Source organism: Lontra canadensis, unplaced genomic scaffold (genome assembly GCF_010015895.1).
Source record: "Lontra canadensis isolate GAN:19392208 unplaced genomic scaffold, GSC_riverotter_1.0 scaffold34, whole genome shotgun sequence".
Lineage (NCBI taxonomy): Eukaryota > Metazoa > Chordata > Mammalia > Carnivora > Mustelidae > Lontra > Lontra canadensis.
The window spans coordinates 11,994,613-12,014,001 of record NW_022631028.1 but is presented as its reverse complement, the minus strand read 5'-3'; the positions used below and the strand labels follow the sequence as shown (position 1 = coordinate 12,014,001).

General features: G+C 41.9%; 1 protein-coding gene across 8 annotated transcripts in view; it reads right to left on the bottom strand.

Moving 5' to 3' along the window:
• CHL1 (cell adhesion molecule L1 like) overlaps positions 1–16,229 on the bottom strand; it is a 207,008-nt gene extending 190,779 nt beyond the window's left edge. The window contains exon 1 of one of the 8 annotated variants that reach the window (XM_032867423.1): positions 16,106–16,229. The gene's annotated coding sequence lies outside the window, so the exon portion shown is untranslated. The other 7 variants (XM_032867421.1, XM_032867420.1, XM_032867428.1 and 4 more) reach the window with 7 other exon arrangements.
• Positions 16,230–19,389: the final 3,160 nt, after the last annotated feature.

Genomic DNA, 19,389 nt, shown 5'->3' with positions numbered 1-19,389 from the left:
TTTGCTGTATATTCTTGACCTGCTTCTTGCTCTGCGCTCACACAGTGCTGCAGGAAGATTCGAGAATGATGTTGGTACTCGCCACCCAGGAGTCCGCTTCGCATTCCAATCCTGTTTCTGAACGTTACAGTAAATAAAGATGGAAGCCAAATGCACAATTATTATTTTGGTGCAAGAAGTCTGCTTCCTTTTTCGTTTGTGGTTGTAACAGAAATATAAAGGACACAGGAGAGGCTCTTTTCCGTCCCTCCTCAAGCCCGGTGCCTATGGGATCTGAGAAGTCACCTCCCGGTTTCCATGCATTTGAGTTTCACCAAGCATCCTTCAGACTCTGCTGGGAGAGCCCTAGTTCTCCCAAGGCCAAGCCACTTCCACGTTAAATGGAAGAGTAAGGATAAATGCAAATGGATTTGCAGAGCATCAGCAAAGCCCATTCTGCTAAGGCATCTCGGCTTGAGGTGTCCTCAGCTGCCCATCCTCTCACTTCTAACCTCCCTCTCCAGAAACGGGTGCTGCCAGCTTTCCAAAGTTCACTCTCCTGTCACACTCGCTTCTCTAAGTTGGATGTGCTCCTGGGCATAAGAGATCTAGGAAGGAAGAAGGTAAAGGAGTGTCCCTTTGGAGCACAGCATTCTACCTGTTCCAGGTTTTCTCCCACTTGGTAATCAGTCATGTGGTGAGGACACAGTGTCACGGTGGGCATAACAACCCTCTTTATGAGCATGTCTTTAGTTCTTCCTACCCTGTCTAGTCGAATCCTCCAGCACAGCAGGGTAGCCGGAGGAGTGCTCGCTCTATCTGGACTGATGTGTTATGGTCTGGACTGCAGCAGAAGAGATGCTAAATCTGCTCCAGGCCCAGTCTTTGCAAGAACTAACAATCTTCTAATTGCACTCCTGGGCCCCTGAGCCGTCATGTAATAAGTCCAATGACCTACTTGAGTGACTAGCCCAGCTGAGTTCAGCCCTCCTTGTACGTGCACAGCACGAGACATGCAAGTGAGGCTACCCAGAGGCCACTAGCCCAGCCCGGCCACCATCTGAAACTACTATGTCACCCCAGTTGCCACCAGATGGGACTGAAGAAATCACCCATTTTAGCCCTGCCTGAGTTCCTGACACACAAAAGCATGAGATTTCATAAAATGGCTGTTGCTTCAGTTATCGGTTAGTAATGTGGCAATAGGTAACTGAACAGTGCCCCTTCACATTTTACATAAATTGCTACATAGTCACAATTCAAACTCATTTTTCATCATTTCCCCTAATAGCTACACAGAAGTCTCCAGGTACTTTTCTTCCAAGTGATAAGCAACTTGTGCATTTCCCCCAAGAATCTGATATGCAAAGCACATTCCTACTTAGGTCTTAAGCAGTTTAAAGCCATATGGTGAATTCCCCATGCACGATTCAACAAAATAAATGATGAAAATAGCGTGAGTTCAATTTCAGAAGTCAATGGAATGGTGATAGTATTTACAAAGCATGGCCTCCCTAAGTGCTGGTAATAAAAAAAAAATACACTGGAATACACTTGCAGTGCAAAATCTCATCTGCAAACAATAGTACCTTGGATAGTTATTAGTATGTTGCTATTAGAAGGACATCTTGTAAAAGATTTGGGGAATTCTAATATTACTGTTTTGTATTTGCATCTAACCTTCTTAGACAGGTAGATCACTAGGAAAGATGATTTCACTTGATTTTCAGATTAATGATCTACACTAGGTGATATACCAAAATCTTTTTTAGTTTAAACTATTTCATAATTTCTTAATAACTCAGGACCACCCACAAGGCCATCATGATTTCTGAGTTGCCTCTTTCTAGCCTTTCCATTCTCCTCCCTTGCTGAAGAGATGCTAGCTGTAATTTCTTTTGTCTGTGAACGAAACTGCAAAATTTCCATCATCTGTTCTAACTTGCAGTTTATACTCTGTCATCCACTAAAATAAAACAGAGTTATGCTCATTAGAAAGGTTCTAAATTAAGAGTGAGTAGTCACTGGGCGCCTGGGTGGCTCAGTCATTAAGCATCTGCTTTCGGCTCAGGTCATGGTCTCAGGGTCCTGGGATTGAGGCCCACATGGGGCTCCCTGCTCAATGGGAAGCCTGCTTCTCCCTCTGCCCCTCCCCCTGCTTGTGTTCCCTCCTTCTGTGTCTCTCTCTGTCAAATAAATAAATAAATTCTTTAAAAAAAAAAGGAGTGAGTAGTAACTGAGTGAGGAAGGTCTTTCCATACCAAAAAGCTTGCAGTGAATTCAGTGAATTTACATTGCTATGAGGCCTCTTTTGTTCAACCTTTAGGTATTGGTTTAGGATTTAGAAACTGGAGGTAGTAGTGAATAGACTTCATATTTACTTGTGATTATGGTCATTGATTTATTTTATATCTTTTATTCTTATTTGCAGCAGTAAAACAGCATAGGGAAAAATAAGCATTGTTTTGGCAATAGGTGAGAAATGCACTACCTGTATCATGCAGTATTTAAGAACATGGACACATATCAAAATAAATTAGTACTAAAGGGATTTAATACAACACATCAATTACAGATTAATAAACTACTCTGCATAATTCAAGACCTCCACTTTTTTTTTTTTTAATATTTGTGGACTAGAAGCAGCTGAAATAATCACTTCAGTTTTCCACTTCATGTTTAGCATGATTTCTAAACAGTGCACACCTGCCCCCTGCTCACCATGCACACACATACACACAACCACCCACAAAAACTTGGGTCATTCGTGGAACCAGTCTGAAACATCAAGACACTGGAATACAATCTTCAAAGGCAGTAAATGTGAAGTAAATCCTGTTGAATAAAAATCTAGAACTGGGCATTCCAGTCCCTTCATAGAGCACAGAAGCAAATGTAGCCCAAACTAGCCTCCCCTTAAGGACACAGTCTAGTTTTCAGCAGAAACAAACTACCTCCACTACAAGCATCCAGTCTGTTACACCCATTATTTAAATGAACTTGGGAAATGATGACACACACCTTTCTGTCCCTCCTCATCAGCTCTGAATTTCGAGGGGCAAAGGAAGTGGAATGCATGCTTAATTGAGGCAGTAAATACAAGGCTGTAGCAGATTGTTTTACTGTTAAATACAGTAATGAGTTTTTAATGGCTGCTGTCCAAAATTACACTGGAGAAAAATGGTTTATTAGTAATAATAATAGCTGGCACTTTTATCTTCAAAGCACTTTACAAATATTAGCTCATTAATCCTCCAACTGCCACTGGGAGGCAGTAGTAAATGTTTCTTCCCTCGGTTTACAGCTGGGAAAACAGGAAAATAGAGGTAGTAACCAAGTTTTCCAAAAGCAGTTTCAGGTATAGAGGTCAATTTCCAATTCAAACAACTCATATAATTTTTTTTTTGTAGTTTCCTGATTTTATTAACACAACCAAAATCTGCACATAAGCTATCCATCTATTCATTTTCTTTGCTGCACAGCCTGGCATTGGGATTGGTGACTCCAATGGCCAGCTGGGTGCTCTTTCCACAATGGCTCTGTGGTTCTTGGAAGAGACATTGTGAGTCATCTCTGCACGGTCAGAACTGTTGCACAGCAGCGGTCCTTCAAGCTCCTTGGCCTTGTGGACAAGGAACTTCCGGAAGCCGCTGGGCAGCATGTGCTTTGTTTTCTTTTTGCTTCTGTAACCAATGCTGGGCATCAAGGTCTGGCCCTTGAATCCTCTGTGTACCCTACTGTCAATGCCTTTGGGCTTCTGCCAGTGAGGTTAATTTTTTTTTTTTTTTTAGATTTTTATTTTTTTGACAGAGAGACAGCAAGAGAGGGAACACAAGCAGGGGGAATGGGAGAGGGAGAAGCAGGCTTCCCACTGAGCAGGGAGCCCTATGCGGGGGCTCGATCGAAGGACTCTGGGATCATGACCAAAGGCAGATGCTTAATGACAGGTGCCCCTAATTTTGACATATAGGTCTGATGGATGCTGGATGAATTTCCTGGGCTTTTTTTTTTCCTTTTTTTTTTTCTTTTTTTTTTTTTTTTTAAGATTTTATGTATTTAATTGAGAGGGAGAGAGAAAAAGAGAGAGAGAACAAGCAGGGGTGGGGGTAGAGGGAGAGAAAAAGAAAAGCAGACTCCCCGCTGAGCAGGGAGCCCAACTTGCGGCTCAATCCCAGGACCCGGAGATCATACCTGGGTCACCCAGGTGCCACTTTTGGTCCTTTTTTAATGATCTTGGGCTTCACCAGAAGTCTGAGGGTGGCCATGATGGCGAGTAGGTGATGGCTGCCATCTCCACAGAGAGGACACATATCAATTTTTTTTTTTTTAAGATTTTATTTATTTATTTGACAGACAGAGATCACAAGTAGACAGAGAGGCAGGCAGAGAGAGAGAGGGAAGCAGGCTCCCTGATGAGCAGAGAGCCCGATGCGGGACTCGATCCCAGGACCCCGAGATCATGACCTGAGCAGAAGGCAGAGGCTTAACCCACTGAGCCACCCAGGCGCCCCCACATATCAATTTTTATACATAATTGTATGGCATTCACTGTGATGACTGCCAGCCCTCTTTTGAAGGATTAGTGGTTAAGGTCAAATCCAGTTTATTTGAACCTGATTCACAATAGCACACATGAGTTGTATCCAAATTGCTCAATGGTGGTCCTTTAGTATTATTTCAAGCAAGTCAACTGTGTTAAAAAATTCAGCCCAAATCAATTACATGCAGAAGCTTCTATGCATGGAAAAAGTGGTCTGTTGAGATCCTTTGAAATGTAGTCCCACTGAGAATTAATTGCTAGAAGTTACAAAGCAAAATGGAATCAAGGTCAAACTTAAACATCTTTATTTGGGCTTTCTATTTTTATTCATTCACTCAGATCTCCTGTGTGGAAAATAGTATATATCTCAGATTAGTGAACAATAATAAATAATCCAAAAAGTCTACTATTCATTCTGTTGTACTTTACAGATGTTAAAATTGTTATTATTTTTGTTTGTTTGCTTACCACTGTGGGCAATGTTTTCAATTTCTTGCCATTGTACAATGTCTTAAACATTTTAATCTAATAAATGAATTCTCCACTATGTCACCAGATGCATTTTACAGAACAAGTTTAGAAAGTCTCTGGATTTATAACACAAAAACAAACATATTTCTTGAGAAGCAAAGTACTGCACTCTAGAGAAGCAGACACGGGTCAGACAAAAGTCCTGTAGCAAATCCATTCCATCAAGTCCAAGGAAACAAGACTGGCTGTCTACCCAAAGCAGAAAGCAAACATTTTTGCCTTTACAGAAAAAGAAGCTGGAATTGCTCAGCATCTGAAAATGCCACTTATATTTTGCACATTAAAAGATAATAATAGCATTTACTTCTAAATACCCCAAACCAAAACATCAAATACCTCTCAAAATCCCAAATACATTGACCATGCCTAGAATAGCATTGAATTTTTTTTTCCTTCAAAGCCATATCATAATTGACAGCTGTTAATAAAGATAGTGCCATCATGATGAGAGGTGTCATTTTCAAGAACAGTCAGGCTGGTATATGACATCTGCCATTGCCAACTATTTCTGTCTTAATCTGGAGTGGCAGATACTCGCACCTTTGTGGAAATGCCAACCGTGTAATGCAATTGGTTATATATAACACCCAGACGTGAGGGAAATCCATGCATATTGATATGACAGAGCATCAGAAACATTTCTGCCAAGAAATAAGAAATGGTAATGAGGGCAAGCAAAAGCTTTGGGGAGGGTAAAGGTTGAATTTTACATATACTGGTGCCCAGGGACAACTTTAGGAAGAATGAGGCACCAACTGTTTTCATGACAAGATTTTGGAGTAAACACAAATGTCCTCCTCTCCCAATGTATCTCCCACATGAAGTCCCTCACAATTAATCTTTTGCATTAAAGCTTTTAAGTAGTCTTTTTAAATGCTGCCATTCCTGAGGTAAGTATACATCTTCATCTGATACCTTAAGAAGAATCCTTCATATCTATTTTACCACATGTCTGACTGAGATAGTGAGACACAGAACAGGTAAATCTGGGTAGACAACAGAGACAGGTGCTAGCTCTGATGAGGACTATACGAGAGAATCCTGCTCATCGAGGGAGCACTGATGGACGCTGCACACCTGGGAAATGGAGTCCAAGAGAAAAGAGAAAGGACATGCTAAGGACTAAATGTTTGGGTCTCCCCCCAAATTCATACATTGAGACCCAAACCCCAATGGGATGATATTGGACCTACGACCTTTGGTAGGTCATTAGTTCATGAGGTGAAGCTCTCATGAGGGGGATTAGTTCCCTGATAAAGGAGACCCCAGAGAGCTTTCTTTGCTCCTTCTGCCATTTTTTTTTAAGATTTTATTTATTTATTTGACAGACGGAGATCACAAGTAGGCAGAGAGGCAGGCAGAGAGAGAAGGGAGGAGGAAGCAGGCTCCCTGCTGAGCAGAGAGCCCCATGCAGGGCTCGATCCCAGGACTCTGGGATCATGACCTGAGCCGAAGGCAGAGGCTTTAACTGAGCCACTCAGGCGCCCCTCCTTCTGCCATTCTTGTTGGGAAGATACAAAGAGAAGTCAGTCCAGACGAAGGCCCTCACAAGAAGACCATGCTGGCACCCTGATCTCAGATTATCAGGCTCCAGAACCACAGGAAATAAATTTCTGTTGTTGATAAGCCACTCTGCTGTGGTACTTTGTTACAGCACCCTGAACTGACACAGGGTGCAGAAGGTGCATGAAAGACTCAAAGGGAGCACAGGGTAGCAGTTAGGGGCTTGGGGTGGGACTCAGATGCTTTTGAGTTTGAGTACAGGGGAGTCCTGGCTCTGCCACTTCTAAGCCATAGAGTGTGACCCTGGACAAAAAGAAAGCCCTCTATGTCTATGTCATCCAGCTTAAAAGGGGCATTATAAGAATTGTATTTCACACAATTCACTGATGCAGAGAATGCAAAATATATCATAAACATTCAGTAAGTGGTAGCTACTTAAGCATCAGCCTGGTACAGCTTTAGTCCTGTCTCTAGTATCCTGTCTCTAGTCTCTAGTCCATATCTCATAAGATCTTCAATCAATCAATTAATCAGTCAATCAATGTATCATAGAATTAAATAAGTTATGGAAAATCAGAGTTCCTTATCTTCGGGCAGGGCTGCATTCAGCCTTGGAAATATAACTGGTAATGTTTTCAGTATTTCCCCTAGACTCATTACATCCTTCAGTTTATACATTAACTCTGATTTTTTTTAATTTTTATTATTATTATTATTATTTTTTGTTTGTTTCAAATAAGAAAATCTAGGGACGCCTGGTAGTGTAGTCGGTTAGGCGACTGACTCTTGGTTTTGGCTCAGGTCATGATCTCAGGGTCATGAGTCGAGCCCTACTCTGGGCTCTGTGCTCAGCACGGAGTCAGCTTGGGACTCTCTCTCCCTCTCTCTCTACCCCTCCCCCATCCACTCTCTCTCTCAAATAAATAAGTAAATATCATAAAAGTAAATAAGTAAATACGAAAACCTAAAAGCAGTAGTGTGGGCTAAGAGCTGGACTGCAAATCAGGGTATCTGAGACTTAATTCTGGTTTCACCAATGCCTACCCAGCTATCAGACCCTGCTTGTTATTTCATCTATGAAATGGGCTAACAACTTGTTCCTCTTTGTCCATCTTGTCACTGTAAAAGTCAAGCAAGATGATATGGAAAAAAAAAAATCTCTAAAATGCTGAAAACATCCAAATATTGCAAGACATGACAATTTTTTAAAAGAAGTCTGCAAAAAAAACCTTTTGAATGGACGGAATGTCATCAGAAAAGGTCTTCCCTTTGAAATTTTGCATGAGATGTGTTGTTTCCTTTGAACAAATCAGTACACAAAACATCCCATAATAAACTGATATTCTGTCACTTTACATTCTTTAGCAAAGGTCTTCGATGCAACAACGAACTGAATTCACAATCAACTCTAACTGTATCAAATGATCAAAAATCACTACATTTTTCTTACCCACTTGCCTTCCATTACACTGTGAATTACATCCCTTAGCCCCAGGGAACACGAATGCCTCATTATCAGTGTGCTATCAATGCACGCCTGATTATTGCCTTATCCTCTCCACCCTGATACCACTATGCCAAAGGAGAGGGATATCCCTCTGGAGATTCGAATGTCCAGGTCACAGTAACTTTAAGCTGTCAGACTGTTATTTGAGGGTATCTCCACTTCACAGGCATCAACATCTGCAATCTTTAGCATCAGATTTACCACTTACAGCAAAAGCTTTAGTGAGGGAAGAACCTCTGCTAAAAATGCAAACCTGTTACCACAGAAGCTATAATAGGCCTTTTGCATCAGTCTCTCTGCTGTCTCAGTTCTCTTCTTGGAAAGAGATTATACAGGAGAACGGACAGAACTGTCTAGAAGTTTGGAGACTGCCGCTGAAACCCACCTCTGAATGGGAGCATGCCCAGCTAGGGCAATGAAAGGACAGAGAATGACTAAGGTAAGAAGATGATGGTTCAGAACACAAATTTAATGATTTTCCATTTTGCCCTACTTTTGGCAATTCAGACTTTCTCCTTCCCCATTACCTGTGTTCCATAAATTTTACGGCTCAAGGTGCGTGCTGGATATTCTTCATTAACCTGCCAGATTCCAATCCATTCTCCACCTTCTTCCATCCTACTCTGTGCAGAAGGAACCCTCTCCACAGACCACCTCTACCAGGCTCCCCTGCCATCTGACTCCTGGTCAGTTCAGCCACTCCAAGGAAGGAGCAGAAGATCTGCATCTGCCACTTAACTGTGGCTGTTTCTCTACCGGTCCTGGCTGGCAGCCTTTCCCAGGGCTACTGCTCTCACCTCCTTAGTAACTTCTCTCGTCTACCGTCCCACTGGATGCCGGGCAATAACGGCTCTTCAGCAGCCCTTGTCAGTTTCCCTCAAGCCTGTCCAAAAAGTTGTGGTTCCTTCTTGAAACTCCCTTCAATTGCCTCTTTGAGTACACTTATACATAAGAAAAAAATAAAAGTGAAAGCAAGAGGAGACCAATTCTTACTCAGAGAAGACACAGAACTCTGGGTCCTTTAAAACAGTCAAGGGTACACGCTACCCACTTCCAGCCAATGACACTATCCGGACACTCTGGTTCAATACTGTGAGAACATCAAGTTTTGAAAGATAAGGCAGAAGTATAAATTTTTATGTGAAAGCCTTGGGTTTTAAATATTGGCTGAATTAGGGCACCTGGGTGGCTCAGTGGTTTAAAGCCTCTGCCTTCGGCTCAGGTCATGATCCCGGGGTCCTGGGATCAAGCCCCACATCGGGCTCTCTGCTCAGCGGGGAGCCTGCTCTCTCTTCTCTCTCTGCCTGACTCTCTGCCTACTTGTGATCTCTGTCTGTCAAATAAATAAATAAAACCTTAAAAAATAAATAAATAAATATTGGCTGAAATACTTCTTAAACACTCCTTGGGCCAAATAAAACACACATGTAGGCTAGGTTCAGTCCAAAGGACATTAGTTTAGATCCTAAATAGACTATGGTGCCTCTTCTTTAGCGGGGGAAGAAAAAAGTTTGGCTTTTTGTTGCAATGCATAATTATAAGAAAGGTGAAAATTCACATCTATACAACTTTTTTCTTACACAACTACTTAGTCCTAAAAAAATCATTCTCTATCTCACTTGAAATCTCAAGGCAAAAGGGAGAAACATTCAGACTCGAAAGTCACAGGAATCTTGGTATCTGGGTCTGTTCTAAATGTATGAATCTAATCAAATCATTTAATTTCAGTATGGCTCACTCCATTCATCTGCAAAATCAGGATAATGACTTCTTTCCTACCATCTTCACAGAGACATTTGGCTGAGAAATGAAATAATACACAGTAAATGAAAAGTGCATTTGAGCTCTTCAGAGAATAAAATGGTGTTTAAACCGAAGGGATTAGTAAGAAAAACCTCAGAGGTTTGCCAAAGCTTTCTTTTTTTACCTTTTCCAACCATGTTTCATGACACCAAGGTAACTGCAAGTCAATGCCTCAGGCCAACATGATCTTCAAGAACATCTACCCCAATCTAAGTTGGAGGTCCTCACCCTCCCAGGTACATTACTCTCACCAGAAGCTTTAAAAAAATCCACAAGTCTTAGTCACCATCCCCAGGGATTCTGATGGAATTCATCTGGGTTGGTATTTTTTTTTTAAGATTTTAATTATTTATTTGACAGACAGAAATCACAAGTAGGCGGAGAGGCAGGCAGAGAGGGAGAGGGGAAGCAGACTCCCCGCTGAGCAGAGAGCGTGATTTGGGGCTCGATCCGAGGACCCTGGGATCATGACCTGAGCCGAAGGCAGAGGCTTTAATTTTTAAAAGGCTCTACAGGTGATTCTCCTTGCAGTGCAACCTGAGAACCAGTAAGTACTCTTGGGATCTTTCAAATACATGGGACAATCACTACTATTATATGTGTGCATGACTGACATAGGTATCAAGAATTTTCCATTTGATTGTGCCATGATGATGATACACACTTATTCACATGCATAGGGATACACACACACCACACACCTATCTTTATCCATTCATACATTGAATATGGAATAGATATGGAATAGATGGATAATTATTATAATTAAAAGCCAGAATTTTTTTTTAAGGTTTTATCTATTTATTTGACAGAGATCACAAGTTGGCAGAGAGGCAGGAAGAGAGAGGGGGGGAAGGGGCTCCCCGCCGAGCAGAGAGCCTGATGTGGGGCTCGATCTCAGGACCCCAGGATCCTGACCCGAGCCAAAGGCAGAGGCTCAACCCACTTAGCCACCCAGGCACCCAAAAGCCAGAATTTTTTGAGTGCTTAGTAAGTTCTACTAAGCTGTCTATAAAACTTGCCCCATATAGCGTTCACAATAATGCACACAAGCTGGGCATGGATATTAACCTCCACTCCATAGAAGAAATCAGTGTTCAATTAAAATGACGTAGCCAAGCTCATACACCAAGGAGTTAGCAGACTCTGATTTGGTACCCAGGCAGCCTGATTACTATAGCCAGTACACCAGTTTGCTTCCCACTGTGCCAGACAATATAAGGTTTATGAGATGCATAAAACAGAATGTGTGCCCTCAAGAATGTTAAGATATGAGCAGGGAATTTTCATGCACATGAAAATTCCAGGTTAGATAGGAAAGTGGTACACTGTAGTCCCTGGAGTTAGGAAGAGTTGGATTAGAAGATGGGCAGCTGATGCTCCTACTTTGCAACTATGGGGAAAACAAGATGCACCCAAACATCAGAAAGGAGAATAATTAAGAACACCAGGAAAAGAAACCCTGCTTAAAGAGAGTACATTTATATAGTTGCCATATTCAATACATTTATTATTACCATCATCTGCCAGCATCATTTGGATTGGATATCTACACCTTTTATTAAATTTACCTACATTGTCAGTTCAACCAGCAAACCACAATTTCTGAAGAATTCATCTCAGTTCAAACTCTCTGATTTTTATAGAAAAATTATGTATAAATATACATATAAATTTTGTATAAATGAAAAATTATATATAAATATACCCATAAACACAAACAAATTCCTAATAATTTGATTTCCAAGGAGATAAACAAGTTGTAATCTCTTGATAGGAACAAGCTAATATGAAAATGAAAATAACATTTTTTCACAGAAAATTTTAAAAACTGAAAACAGAATATGCATTCTCTTTGTGTTTTTATTATCTAAACACAATAGGAAGGTAAGTAGGATCGTTTTTTATCCACAATACATAAAATCTCAATTAGTTATGGTCTATTTGTGCACTGACTAAAAACATTCGTTAACAAAACAGAATTTTCTAGTTTACTGGATAAATATACCAGAAGAAATTGCAGAATAATGTTAGGTTGCCAAGCAACCACAGCTCTACTCCCTCTTGTTTGTGATCAATCCAACTCATTCATCAAGCTTCCTATCCTAGTGCTAGAGAATTCCAACCAATTTGTTTCTTGGGAAAATTATAGTGACTTTCGGTAACACAATAACACTTTTATTCTCAGAAGATAAACTTAGATGTTCTTTCGATCAAAGCAATGTGTTAATTCATTATTCTCTACATGGTGCTAATGAGAAAGCTATAATTAACTAACTACACTATTGCGACACACATACAATAAACTGCAGTAATTAGTAATGTTTAAGGTGTTAACCAGCCTCCAAAATTAGAAAATACAGAATCTTTCCTCCAATAAAGATGTAGAGAAAGGAGAAAGCACCATATCTAATTAAATTGGGAACTGTTTCCATTCTCCTTCGCACCCCAAGAGGGGGAGAGGCATGGTCGCCAAAATGTGAGAGATTTCACTTCAGTAGCAGAAAAAATGGCTCAATGCCAATTCTACTTGTAGGTAGACATAAAATGCTGGTGAATAATGTAATCTTTTCTTTGAAAGAATGCTTAGCACAATATTTTTCCAGGAATGAATAGAAAGAATATTATGCTTTCACTCATTAGCTGTGTTAACTTAGCATATTGTATGTAAATCACCATAATAATTGCATTCTCTTCAGACTGAATTAGTTACAATGAAGCTGTAATCAAAATGTTCATAATTGAAAATACAGTATTCTCAGTCGCGGTTTGAAAAAATAACAAGCAACACTGATTGAATCAGATAATACAGCACATCACTGAAAACAGCCTTAGTATAGAGACAACTTCCTCCTCTAGCTTATACCTTTGCATGTCAATTAGCTCCCCAAATTCAGGAGGCAGTTCCTCCAGATCTGTCACGGTTTTCTATGTCACCCTTTGTCTTTGGCCTAACTGAAGTTTTCCATGTGTGTTACTGCTTAGATTTTCTGGGGAAAATACAAAAGAGTGAAAAGCTAAATTTTTGTTTCTAAAATGTATTAGACTCCATGGCACTGTTGGCTGTGATAAATCAAAGGGCAAAATAATTTCCAACAAACGAAACATTTAATGCCAATGCTCCTGGGAAACAATATGTAAATGATCACATGAATTTCAGGCAAGCTGTCACACTAATTCCTCAAGGTACCTTTTAAAGATGACATATTCACTGTGAAGAAGGGAGTGTTGTCATGCAAAAGTCAAACTTAAAGCAATACTCTACTATCTGAATTGATATTCACAGGGCTTCCTGACACTCATTCCTTCAAATCTGAAGCCATCCAGCCCCCTCTATTACTTAATTTTCCTTTATGAAATTAAAAACAGCAACAACAAAACCTAGCAGAATCATAAATCAGTCTTGATCATTACTCTTAATTCTCCATTTAAAAAATGAACCAGACGAATTATTTCAACAAAGCAATTTTGGGTCAAACAACCTATCTTCAAAATTTTCAAAAGTAAGCTATATCTTATCCAGCAAATATTTTCTGAAGTCAGGTCTATTTTGTAAAAGTCTTAAGGAACTTTGTGATGGGAACATATGTCCAGTTTTATTTGCTTCAGATCCACCAAGACATGACTACATTTTAATAAGCAAATGATATTTTTAAACTGTACTTAAAACCAATCCAGCAAACAGGATTAGTTATTTAAAGGTAATAAATACATTATGGGCAATATCAAATCCTGTCATTATTACAATTAGGTCCATGGATGTTTTGCTCATCACCAGGTAAGCTGGAGCACATAATAAAACCATGAGGTAGCAATAAACACCTGCAGTCTTTCCTCTAAAGGACCCATAAGCATAGATGCAATATAAGAGAACAATATAAAAAACATGTATTAATTATTTATCACAGTCCTACTCTTCTGCAGTGATGTGGGTAAAAACATGCCCAGAAAGATATGTTTAATGAACTGCCATAGCCAGAACTCACACCTGCCAAGAAATAACTATTTGTCTCCATTTATTCCCTCACAATATTCAGGAGCTCTGGAGGAATGATTATACACTATCCTCTGCCTTTACTAGAGGTAAATACACCACAGCACTTAAGGCCATAAAATGGAAACCTGGGTTAAACACTAGACTCTAGAACCAAGTTCAGTTATGAAAGCCATAGGGTGGTTCGTCACAAAACACTGAAATTAAAACAAACCTAACTGGAACATCAGCCTGTGAAAGAGGAAATAGAGTCTCATGCACAAAGCTGCAGAATAAACTCTTTTGTCCCCACCTTATCACTAAGTTTCCCCAAATAGCTTTCTAAGCTTCTCTCTCCGTCCATGTACTGACAAGCCAACATGACCAGCAGTTGGTCAATTCCTATCTTCCAATCTGCTGCAATCCAGAGCTATGTAGGAGTTGTACGGGGCAGTAATATTTAATATCCACTGATATTCTTCAAAATTCGAAAACAGTATTTTGCCTTATATAAAGATGCGAAGAAATGAGAATGCACCGTATCTAATTAAATTGAGGATTAGTTAATAATAACAGTAACGCCATCAGCAACCATAAGTAACTTAGGGTGTTTATTAAGCATAAACACGAAACTAAACTGCCTTCTTGGATTATCTCATTCCAGTCCTGAAAAAACCTAATAAGCAAGGCATGATATTACCGCTATTATTTAAAAGGGGAAACCGAGGCACGGAGTAGTTAAACGGCCTGCCCAAAATCACACATCACGGAGACGCCGGAGCTGCAAATAAAACCCACCTGGGAGCCTCGAGAGACTGCCTCGAGCGAGCCCAGGTGGCTCACCAGTTGCCCACCTCCGCGCGCACGCGCACATGCCCCCCACAGCCACCACGGGCGTTCCAGAGAGCGCGCCGTCGCGCACGCGCGTGCCCAGGGGGGGCCACTTGCCGGGTCCGGGGGCTCCTCGGAGGCTTGCAAGGGCGGGGCCGAACCCCAGCGCCCCTAGCCCAGGGCTGAGCCGCGGGGCTCCCTCCCCGTCGCGCCGCCCTGCTGTGCCACTAGACACCTGCCCTCCGCCGCTCGCCGTCCACCCCCTCCCCTGCCCGCCTTCCTAGCTGACAGACGGACCACCCACCGCGCGCTCGCCCCAAGGCGCGGTTCCGGGCGTGGGTACCTGGGCCCGCGCGACAGCGGCTTCTTCGGCCCTTGGGTTTTCGCAGGAATTCCTCAGCCCAGCCCCTGACTGAGAAAGTGCTGCTCACCCGGCGCGCAAGAGGAGTGGGAATCAAGGGGCCGGCGTTCCCCAGCCTCCCAGCCTCCAGGCTCCAATCCCTGCTCTCCAAATTAATCACTTTCTCCCTCCCCACGCACACTCTCACTCACTCAAAAAAAAAAAAAAAAAAAAAAAGGAGAGAGAGGCACAAAGAAGAAGGGACCATCCGTGACTGGCATCTCTAGCTCCCCCAGCTCAGCTACCAAGGAGCCATGGCAACCACGCCCCCGGCCTGGCCTCTAGCCCCCACGGTGGAACTCCGAAACCTCCCCTTTTCTTGCCGTCCCCCCGCCCCCCACAACCTGCTGTCTACAGATTTCCGTTTTCAAGGTGGCAGCGTATACCGAACCCCAACCAGTACCTGGAATCCTCCCCTGAGAATGGGAGCAAGATAGGGGCGGGGTGGGGTGCGGGAAAGAATATAGCCCTACGACCCAAAAGATGGTCAGGGGCAGGGAGGAGAGCCACCAGAACTGACCCCAAACCCTGGTAGACCTCAGACCCCCTACTGGAGAGAGGGCTGCCATCTCCAGGAGGGTTTGGAATGCTCGCCAGAGGGTCGGGGGCGCGGGGCGGGGGGGCGGTGATTGCTGGAGAAAAGACATAGGTTAACCTACCCGTAACCACGCGGAGAAAGTGGGAGCTGGAGGATTCGTGTAGCGGGTTCAGTCTACCCGGCCGATACCGGGCTGTGTTTGAATCCAGACTCAGCCACCAGGGGGCGGGGCTGGGAAAGGGGGCGTCTCTTCCCGGGTTAGGGCTGAGGGACCCGGGACCACCCCACTTTAGGCAAGGATGGAGCCCTGAATGCGCACCATCTCCTATCCACAGTGAGCTGACCCCTCCCAGCAGCAAACCCTTAATCCGCCTTCCATCACGCCCAAAGAGTTGGCTACCCCTAGAACTGGGAGGAGCCGTAGGGCTAGCAAAACAGATGCGAATTAACCCCCACCCAGACACACCTGAGCTGTCTTTGGCTTTGGATCTGTTCCGTACCTTCCCCCAGGGAAACTTCTCCCTCTAGCTGACTTGCTGCGGGAGAGGGACGTGCGGTGTCCAGAAGCTCCGAGCCGAACCAAGGGAGTTTACTGCCGGCCGCTTGCAGCTGATCCACACGCGGGTCTGCCGGCTGAGATCCCGCCCCACCCCTCCCGCCGCTGGCGGTGGCCGCGAGAACGCCCGACCTGTTCTGGCTTGCGCTGGGATCCACGCCCTCCGGGCAGAGGCTGGCTAGCGCCTCTCAGCTCTTGCTGGGTTCTGCTCCGCCACCCCTCACCCACGCCGCTTATTTTCCCTCCCTTTGCACACTCCTTTAGGACCGGGAGAGCTACAGGCTTTTAAGACTCTTATCTCTTGGAGAAAGGAAGGGACGAAGCCAAAACTTCCCTCGTCATATTCAACATCTATGATCAAAAGAGGTAGGATCGCTGTCCCTTTCAGCTGCAGAAACAAACAACAAACAAAAAAAAAAAAAAAAAAAAAAACCATCCCCCTCCCGATGATTACACTCAGTACATATTCCACACACGGGTCGCCGGTCTGGTTTTCCTTCATTGCTGCATGTTAGATGGGTGTGGTGCCATGTACCTATTAAAAATATTCTCTTTGCTTTCCTTCCTTATTTATGGGTGTGATGAGGCTTGTTATTTAATTTACAAAAGATGCTACTACAATAAGCTAACAAATGATTACATACATAATAAATATGGACACCTTTCGCTATTAGCCATTTTTAAATTTTTTGTCTTAATACTTAGTCTAATTTTACCACATTGTTCCGTGAAGTTTTTCTCATTTATTCTACATTAATTCACTATTATAAGATAGAAGAAAGCCCTGTGTGCTTATTTCCACTGCAAAAGGCCATTTCTGATACCTTGTCAATTCCACCAAAACATGTAAATTTCATTTTAGGATTCCAAAATAATATGGGAAAGTTACAGGCTTTTGCAGAATAAGTTATTTATATATCCCTTTCATTTTTTTTTTACATAATGATCATATTTTCCAAATTTTTCACACAATACCACTTAAAAAAATTCTGTTGAATTTAAGTTCTCTTTGATGGTAAGAGAATCATTGACTTCTAATTTTTACTCCACTAAGGCAGTAAGATTGACTTTACAGTCTGGTTTTGTTCTCATCTTGTACATTGAACAATGAGGACATTTAGAGTTGGAGCTCCCCTCAGAGTTGGATACTACTATAGTAGCAACTAGAGGGAAGGCAGTTCAGAATTCTGCCTCAGAAACAACTAAATAAAATATTTTGAAAATGAATTAATGGACTTTTAAACTTTAATAATTGCTAACCTTGGAGTTCCAATTCTGTCAGTTCATGTGTGGGCCCAATTCTTACTGACTGCACTGCAAATTGCAAATGCAAGTGAGGGCAGGATTTGCCCTGAGTTTAAATTGTACTACTAGAGTAATTTCTTTGCCTGAGGCATCATTATTCACATGGCATATTTTCTAAAGTAGAAACAAAGATAGAATATTGAATGAAATTCCAACAGGAAAAATACAAGAAAACATTTCCATGGTCAAGGAGACCCAAAGCTGAGTTGAACTCAGAAGTTGACCACATTTCTGGATAAACATTCTCTGACCAAAAGAGTCAAAACTCAGTCCTGGCCAGACCAACAGGATACTCTTCAATATACAGCTCTTCTTTTCTCTATGATTTGTTTGTTTGACATTAGGATCATTATGAAAAGATATATAGAAAGAGAGAGGGAGAGAGATCCTAATATTTGTCAGTCATTGTTCAAGGTACTAGGGTACAGTGGAAAACACAATAGACAAGGCTAGCTGCTTCCTTCTTAAGTCAAATATCCAAAAACATATTAAAGAATACCAAGGCATAATAGCTGAAACAAAGAGATGAGGGTCAGTTCTTAAATATGAGTTTTCTTGAAAGGGAAATAACTTCTGCATCTCTGACACTGAATATAAATGAGGAACTAACAGCCCAATAGTAAGCCCAGAGCTAACTAGGGGCAGCCATTAAGTTTGTATATATACAATATGCTCTACCCCAGGCAAATAAATTTGAAATGAGGGAGAAAGGGGAAAGTGCATAAGGAAAAAAAGAAGAAGGGAAAGAGAAAGGGAAGAGGGAAGACAAATGATTCATCAAGAAAGAAAAAAAGTATTTGAAAGAAAGACTGTTAGCCAGCTAAATAAGTCTTTTTAAAGAAATGCAAAATAGAAGCAGACGACTTAAATTTCCACATCCAAAAAATACCTCCTAGATGTTATCTCCAAGGATAGGTTTTTGTTTTTGTTTTTTTTTTAATACATTTCCAAAGGCAGGCCACAAATGTAGACTTTCCTGACCCAAAGAATTTAAAACAGCTCGCTGCTTCAGATTCCAGAAAGGCTGGAACAGAGACCAGAAGGCAGCCTTCAACCGGAGTGGAAATTCGGTGAAGCTACCTTCTGCTGCTGCTTTGAAACCCTCTCTTGGCTCCCATCCTCCTGTCTGACACTTTGTTCAACAAACAATCCTAATCTATCAGGCATCACACAATTGCATGTGAGTGCTAAAGAAAGACTACATTTCTTACAAGTCACATGGAAATTTGGTTGCATTAGCTTTGAAAGGTGTGAATTTATCTCTCACAATTGAGGAAGGCCATGCAAAATAAAAATACAACTATCAAACCACAAATGAAGGGGAGGAAGGAGGTCTTTCATGAATAGAAGCAGAAGGTGAGAGAGATAGGCCAGTCATCTGGAAAAAAGAGAAAAGATATTAAGAGCCGTGGTATTTTTCAGCTTTTACTGCTGATTTACTGCCTATCCCCAGCTTGAACCATCATTTGGTATCATTCCCAGAGCCAGGACCATTGGAGGAGTATTGACTTTTGGCAAAGCCGAGTAGCTAGTGATATGGCAATGTTCCTAGAAAAATTGTTTAGCGGAAGAGCTGTAGTTTTCAAAATGGCATTTCAGTCTAGCAGTTCTGAATAGTCACAGATCCACAGGGATTTCCTGGCCAACTACTGTCCTAAAGGAAGGCAGGAAGTTCCACTGAAGGGTAGGTCCTCAAAGGCAACCTTGGAAGTATAAAGCAGCTATGTTCAGCTTAGATATTAAGAAAGCTAAAGATCATATTAATTCTGCAGAGTTAAACTGACAGTATTGATACTCCTTTAACACAAGAACAAAAGGCCATGTATGAAAAATCAGAGGGCAATCATTCTGGAACAAATAAAAAGGTAACATCTTGTACTTTATGTCATGAATCTTTAATACAAATGATTCAGCCTTAGGAGG